This window comes from Delphinus delphis, chromosome 1 (assembly GCF_949987515.2).
Source record: "Delphinus delphis chromosome 1, mDelDel1.2, whole genome shotgun sequence".
Lineage (NCBI taxonomy): Eukaryota > Metazoa > Chordata > Mammalia > Artiodactyla > Delphinidae > Delphinus > Delphinus delphis.
Window position 1 is genome coordinate 106,466,886 of NC_082683.1, and position 8,305 is coordinate 106,475,190.

Consider the following 8,305-nt stretch of genomic DNA (forward strand, 5'->3'; position numbering starts at 1 on the left):
CTGGCCGCTCTTTGCAACTGCACAGCCTCTTTGAGGTCGTAATTTGGAGTCAGAAGGCTGGAGATGGAATCTCAACCCTGTCCCTTACTTGTTGTGTGATCCTGGGCAAACTACTGAGCTGCAACATCCTTGTCTGTAAAATGGTCATAATAACACTATCTTCACAAATTTGTTCTTTGGACACCATACAGCTTTGTTACTATTGCAAGCTCTGGGTTGGAGGTGAGATCTCAGGAGAGAGGCAGAGACACAGAGGTCCTTTCCACTCTCATACAGGTCTTGCATCCCCAGAGATACCTGCCCACCATCCTCTCAGGAGCCTCTGGAACTTTTCACAGAACGGAGATCTTGCTGCTGAGCAAGGAGCATTGTGCAGCTGAGCTGGTGAGCTCAGCCCTTCCCGGGCTCCGGAGCTTTAATTTGTAAAGAAGGAATTCTGAAGCTATCAGAAAGGAAGTCAAATTGTTTTCGGAAAACAATAGCAAAGTAACTACAAGTCATTAGCTTCCTCCCTGGGGCCTGAAATCAAGCTCCTCTGGGTAGCTGAAAGGACTGGTACCACTGTTTACTTAAAGACCTCTGGACAGGACCTATAAATTAATTCCTGTGCATGACTTTCTGGAATGACAGGAGGTGAGTCATGGAAGTGGGAGAATGCCTGAGAGTGGAGAAGAGATTTTTATTTCTTCAGGGTATAGCTAAATCCCTGATGCTGGCCTGCTTTTTCTGGTCCTTTGGGTGAGGGTTTCATTTGGATACAAACGTGCCAGTGGACATCTGCTCTCTGAGATGGCTCTTAGTAAGTTTCTTCCCAGAGCAGAAAACCAAAAGAAAGCCCTGTGCCTGCCCTCCCGCTGCAGGCCTCTGGGAAGCCAAATGCTTCTCAGGCAGGGTGCTCTAGAAATTCTTCTCTGGGCAGGAATCTCCTCAGTAGCAGGAGTGGACCAAAGTTAGGATCCAGAATCATGACTCCTTTAGAGGGGTGTCTCACAGGTATCAAGGACTCACAGATAACAGGACACTGGAGCTTGAAGAGAACTTAAAGAGCGACTGGACCAGATGAGGATCCTGAGGCCCCCAGTGGGGAAGCAGCTTGTCCAAGTTCAGCAGCAGAAGCCAGATCTCTCAAAGAATAGAGGAAACCTGGGACTTCCCTTGGGACTGAACAAGCCAATTGATTGATAATAGACCCTCTGACCTCTGCTAGGGCGTTTAGCTGAAAGTCACTGGAGCTTAACTTATTAAAAACTAGGGAGGGCTTCCCTGGTGGCGCAGTGGTTGAGAGTCCGCCTGCCGATGCAGGGGACACGGCTTCGTGCCCCGGTCTGGGACTATCCCACATGTCGTGGAGCGGCTGGGCCCGTGAACCATGGCCGCTGAGCCTGCGCGTCCGGAGCCTGTGCTCTGCAACGGGAGAGGCCACAACAGTGAGAGGCCCGCGTACCGCAAAAAAAAAAAAAACTAGGGAAAAGACATGATTTCCTGACCTCTGTAGATCTTGGAACAACTTGTCTCCAAGAGCTAGAAGATGACTCTAGATCCTGAAGGTTTCTGAGAGGAGATGCAAAACTTTGGATCTTCAGGTGTTTTTAAACATCTTTGGCCAAATCATGTACTTGATGATTTGGAGTTTAGCCAGAGGATTTTAATTTACTATTATATGCATGGACCTCTAGAAGATTTATGGTGGGCTTCATGGAGCCTAGAAACCCCTATATTCATACACAAAGCTTTAGGGGAAGAGGGACCATATTCTTGATTTGATTCACAAAACACTCTTGCCCCAGAAAAGGTCAAAGATCATTGCTCTAGATCTAGAAAGTCAGGAAAGGTTATTTGCCACCAACCTCCAAAGTAATTGAAACGGTTGACAAATCTAACAGAGGCCAACATGTTCTACCTCTCCCCTGACCTAGAAGCCTCTTAGCAAACAGGATGAAATCTGTCCCATTGACATGAAGTGAGTTTCTCTGTTCAATCTTCATCTGTCAGGTCTGGAAAAACCCCATGAGATCAGCTTGTCCACTCCTTCCTTTTTATAACTTTTCTAAACTCACACAGCTATCCAAAACCAGAGCCCACCTTTCATCACACCTAATCCAGCACTCTTTCCACTGCCTCATAACATTTCCAAGTGTTTATTAAGCACCTTCTAGATGGTCATGAAATTGTCCCAAATGCTAGAGGAGCTTCCGGATTACAAGACCCAGCTCTGACCTCAGTGAATTTGTAAATGTATTGGGAAAATAAACGTACCTGCCTAAAACAAAGAATTTTTTCTTTAAAGCCTCTCTCAACAATTGGGGAAAGGGGAGTGTATTAGTCAAGGTTCTCCAGAGAAACAGAACCAATAGGATATATAGAGATAAATGGACATATAAGAGAAGATTTATTGTGAGAATTGGCTCACGAAATTATGGAGGCTGAGATATGCTGCAATGTACCATCTGCAAGCTGGACAGCCAGGAAGGCCAGTGGCATAATTCAGTCTGAGTCCAGAGGCCTGAGAATCAACGGAGCTGATGGTATGACTCCCAGATTAAGGCCAAAGGCCTAAGAACCGGGGTGGGGGTAGGTGGGGAGGTACTAGTATAAGTCCCCAAAACCGAAGGCCCAAGACCAAATGTCCAAAGGCAGGAGAAGATGGATGTCCCAGCTCAAGAATAAAGAGAATTCCAACTTCCTCTGCCTCTTTGTTTTATTCAGGCCCTCAACAGATTGGGTAATGCAGACACAGATTGGTGAAGGCAGATCTCTTTACTCAGTTTACTGAATCAACTGCTAATCTCTTCTGGAAACACCCTCGTAGACATACCCAGAAATAACATTTTACCAGTTATCTGGGCATCCTTAGCCCAGCCAAGTTGGCACATAAAATTAACTATTATAGTAAGGATAGGAGGAATTCTGAGGAAGACATAAATCACTAGCATAACTGCTTGATCCCTGGGCAGCTCAACCAATGAGAAGTAATATTCATTCAAAAATTAGTTACTGGTGCCAATCTCTAAGATCCCTTTCGGTCTTGAAAACCCTTTGACTGTGTGCTGGACTAACAAATGAAGCGTAAGCCAAAGGATTTGTTCACAAGTTTGCAATCTTTTACAAACTGATAGGGATTTTTGAAATAATTAGTGAATTAAGGGGAAAGGGGTGAGTATGGCTCCAAACTGAAAATGGTTGCATCCTAAAACCTCCAATGTGAATTGATGGTGTGGAATTTGGAACATATTTTCCCATAGAAATAATGTCTTAAAGGGTAGTTAGCTTCCCAGGCTAGGCCCTAAACATTTATTTAAGGACTAATGTTTAACTATCGAGATGAGAAAACTAATTAAGATGGTCTCTGGGTGGGAAATAATGATGCCAAGCTCTGACTGGGGACTCCAGGAGTACATCTCCCTCTCCAGAATTTCAGATTCAAGAATCTCTACCCCACACTATGCCAAGGATACCCTCCCCCTGCCTCCCTCTCTTCATAGGAAAGGATAATAACATTCATTGATCACCTAAGTTTCTTTTTTTTTAATTAATTAATTTATTTATTTATTTTTGGCTGTGTTGGGTCTTCGTTTCTGTGCGAGGGCTTTCTCTAGTTGTGGCAAGCGGGGGTCACTCTTCAACGCGGTGCACGGGCCTTTCACTATCGCGGCTTCTCTTGTTGAGGAGCACGGGCTCCAGACGCGCAGGCTCAGTAGTTGTGGCTCACGGGCCCAGTTGTTCCGCGGCATGTGGGATCCTCCCAGACCAGGGCTCGAACCCGTGTCCCCTGCATTGGCAGGCAGATTCTCAACCACTGAGCCACCAGGGAAGCCCCACCTAAGTTTCTTAACGCAAGGACTGACCCCCCTCAGTAATATTCCTTTCATAAACCAATCCCTAAGCCCACCCACAAACAGAAAGCTTTATTTTTTTTCAAACGTTTATAGTATTTCCTAATTATGAAAAGTAATAGCAGATTATTGTAAAAATTTAGTGATACAGAAAAAGTATAAACAGGAGTTAAAATCACCTGTAACCACTGTTAAAATATTGATATCTATTTTTTTATATATTTTTAATATATATTTAATATATATTTTATATATTTTTTAATATATTTTTTCTTATAATATTTTTACAAAATTAGAATTGTATTATGAACACTGCTTTGTAATCTGCTTTTTTTTTTTTTACTTAACAATATGTCAGGAACATTTTCTATGTCAATAGATATACATCATCTTCACCTTTTTTTTTTTTTCATCTTCACCTTTTTAATGATTATCAGGAGTGTAGTGAGAGGAAACGGCACCCAAAGGCAGTATAATATGTTTGTGGCTTCTCTCTACAAGGATGTTAGCACTGCACTAGGATTCCCAAAGACCAGTGGGACCCTCTAGGCTGATTCCAGCAGATATGTCCCCTCCAACTATTGTTAAGTCCTTGGGTTCCATAATTTCTTACTCTGTAGATTTAACAAAGTTCATGTAATGCCCTATTATTGGGCATTTCAACTTTCTTGTAAATATAAATATCACCGTGTTGAAGGTAAGTAACGCACTTTTAATTTCTAAGACAAGGTAATTTGGTGCTGCTGACACATTCCTTTCTCTGCCCCAAATAAATTACTCCGTGTGATTCTCAGCCCTCGTTTCAAAGCCTTGCAGACAGCTCGTGGGAAAAAGCAGAATTTCTGAACAAAACAATTCAAAACAAAACAAAAAATACTGGCCTCCCCTATTCAACAACCCCTTCCCCACCACAACATAACACACAAAAGGAAGTGTGCTGGGTGAGTGGCGAAACACTGGGAGAGATAAGGGTGACCTTGACAGATCCTGAGAAAACCCTTCAAAAATCTTGGGAGATTACTTCTGTGGGTAAACAGGAGTAGGTGTTTAAATCCTGAACAGCTAAACCAAACTTTGTCAAAGCCCTTGCCACCGCCATTAAGCCCACTACCCCCAGAATAGTTACCACCAGTGCCTCCTGCTTCCAGTCCTGCCCAGGTTTCCATGAGCTCCCACACATCCCTCAGGTTGAGGTACCAGCTGTGCCTGTGGCAGTGGGGACATGTGTGGAAGACAGAGGCTGATGGGACAGTGAGAGGCTGGGGAGAAATGCGCTAATCACAGACTCAGGAGACCTGAGCTCAGGTCCTAACTGACACTTAGAGAACAGAGTGACCTTGAGAAGTCACTCATACTCTTTGGCCCTCACTTTCCATCTTGGTAAAAGGAAGGAATTGGGTTAAATTAAATTGACTGTTCCTTCCAGTTCTAAAATTCAACATCTCTATGATTCTAAGTGACTGGTTCTCTCCCTACTAAACCAGAGCTTGGAAGAAGTTGAAGTTTGTCTTGGATGTCTGACTGTTCTGCTCTTGGAGCTGTTCCCCTCCCTTACCCATCCAGCAGTCTGGGAGCACAAAATATGTTCTTAGAACCTTCCAGATGATGGCACTGTGTTGAAAACTCAAGGTTATTCCAGATAAGGAGAATAGAAATGAGCAAACGCTCAGAGGTGTGTTTTAATTAGGATGCTTTCAGCCGTCAGTAACGGAAAATCCAGGTGCAGTCAACCTCATACACCATTATACGGTGGGAATGTATAGGGTGCGTTAATGTTAATGGACGGCTCACTTATAACTAATCCATTTATTTATTCATTCTTTCCATCATCCATCCATCTATTTAAAAAAATGCGCAGAGTTTGGTACTGTGCTGAGAACTAGATATTCAAGGGACTCAAACATAGCATATACATTAAAAGAGACCAAAACTTAAGGGTGTAATAAAGTTCCAGGTGCTCCTAGACCCCTCTGAGTGGTGTTACCAGATGGGAGTTACACAGGCATGGAGAACTATTTGGAAGAAAAATGCTATCTTGGTTTAGATTGCCAAGTCTACAAGGACATTTTGATATCCAACAGGTCTACCTGGATTGAGGGGGCTGGGCAATGCAGGAACTGGCAAGGAACATAGAAGGGATCAAGTTGGAGCTCTGATCTCAGAGGAACATAGAATGGAAATCAGGAACCATGCATGTCGGCAACTATTCACCTACACGCAAGGGTGCAGAGAGAGTCCCACTCACTTCCAGGTCTGGCTTATTGACTATGGGCCTGCAAGAGGCCAAATCATGAAGGCTGAAGCCAGGCAGCATGAGACAGCATGAGACAGCAGCATGAGACAGCATGAGCAAAGACCTGAGGTGAGAAAGGAAATTGGCATTTTTGAAGACCAGAAAATAATTCTACACAGATGGACTGAAAGGTATGTGAGAGCTTGGCTTGCAAAGAAGCCAAAGTGTGGGACCAAATTGTTAAGAGCTTTGCAAACCACGTTAATTTGTTCCGCAGGCAGCAGGGAGCTGAGGAAAGGGGTGAGTCAGGAGTCTTCTCCAATTTTCGGAGATCCAGAGGATGATTTCCCAGTTGCCTTATCCTGGATCACACCCAATGTGAAATCACTTCTGCTTTGTCCACCTGTTCCTCGCTTCTGGTCTCCCCTTCCTCCCCACCCAGCAATTACAGGTAGAGCTCAGGGCTGGGTAACTTCCGTTCTACTGCCAGTCCAGGGCTGGAAGGTGAGGGATGTATAGTTGGTCAAAGACAGAGCTGGGCAGGATACCCCAGCACCTTTCCACCATAGAATCCTGGGCTCCTCTTTCATCCTGGGAGCCCTGAATCCAAGAAAACCTGAGTAGAAGCCAACAAAGAACTTATTTTCCCTAAAATCTCTGTAAAGATCTCAAAGAACAAGCCTCTCAGTCAGAAGGCTCCCTTCTTAAGTGGAACAATGAATAGACAATGGAACTTGACTTTCCCCAGGACATGATTTCCAATCCACCGGTCTATTCTTCTTCTCTCCCGGACACACCTGCAGACCTACCAAGCATAATGAGTCTTTAAGATCACAAGCTGTGTCTCTACATTCAAAAATCTGTAGGTCCCAAGGCTCTTAGGCCACCTGCTTTTTGGTGTCTCTGCTGACCATGGAGAAAGAGGCTACTGGAGGTCCTGCAGCCTCAAGGGCAAAGTGATGCAATCACAGGAATATGAATCCAACAGCAGCCCCAAAGCCTTCGGAACAAGGCATGTCACAAAGAACTCTAAACTCAACTCAAATGCAACCTCTGTCACTAGGTGGCTGTGTGACTTGGGCAAGTCCTTTAACCTCTCCAAACCTCAATGCCCCCACGGTAAAAAGGGTCTTCCTTTTGTGAAAAGGCTGTTCTGACTCTGACAAATCCATCACAATACTGTACTGAACTAATGTGTTCCAAACTACAAAGTACCACGCAACTGATGTTATTATCAATCAGTCTTGCTCTCCACGTCGTGGGGAAAGCTCTTCCTATGAGAGGAAACCGTTCAGGCTTGTCAGTGGCATGTCAGCAACCAGAAACAGCTTAGCACAGAGCCGTGCCCATGATTCTAGAGCAGAGCAGGCAACATGCAAGGAGTATATCTGCTTCTGCACAAGCCAGGGTGGAGCCAGGCAGGGAAGGAAGAAGGTTTTCCCACGGCTGTTGTGCCTCTGCGCCTTCATGCATCATCCTTCTCCTGAATTCGTGCTCAAAGACGCTGGAGTCCAGAAGTTGTTGGCACAGACCCTCTCCAAGGGTAAGGGAGGTGTGGGTAAATTTTAACACAAAGCCTTATAAGATGTCTGTTTGTGTTTTATTTTTGATAAAGTAATGAGACGGGCAAGTTGAAGACTAGGGTTTGGATCTCTCCAGTTTGATCAGCATAGCCCACAAAGAGGGGCTTGCCCTGTCTGGGAAGAGGTCCACAGTGAGGTCAGGAGGAAGCAGGGCTGAGCCTGCAAGAAAGAGGGACAGGAACAGAGCATCTTGGTGTTTGAAAGGTTGGCATGAAGAGGAAGACTTGGCTTATTCTGGGCAGCTCAAAAGGCTGGAGCTAGGACTTGAGGTGGGAATGAGGAGGAAGAAGGAGTCTAACAACTTATTCTTCCCAGGCATCTAAGTGCTTCCCAAGTATTCTGACAGCTAATCATCACAGCAATACTGTGAAGTGGTTACTATTATGAACTTCTATTTTACAGATGAGGAAACCAAGGCATAGAGGTTAAATAGCTTGTCCAAGCCACATAGCAAGTAAATGACTGTGCCAGGCTCCCAACCCAAACATTCTGCCTCCAGGGTCCTATAAGGGCTTTCTGCCTACTATGAGGAAGTACTTTTAGAGTTTACCAATTTAAAAAAAGAGAGAGACAACGCATATATATGGAATCTAGAAAAATGGTACTGATGAACCTAGTGGCAGGGCAGGAATAAAGGCGCAGATGAAGAGAACGAG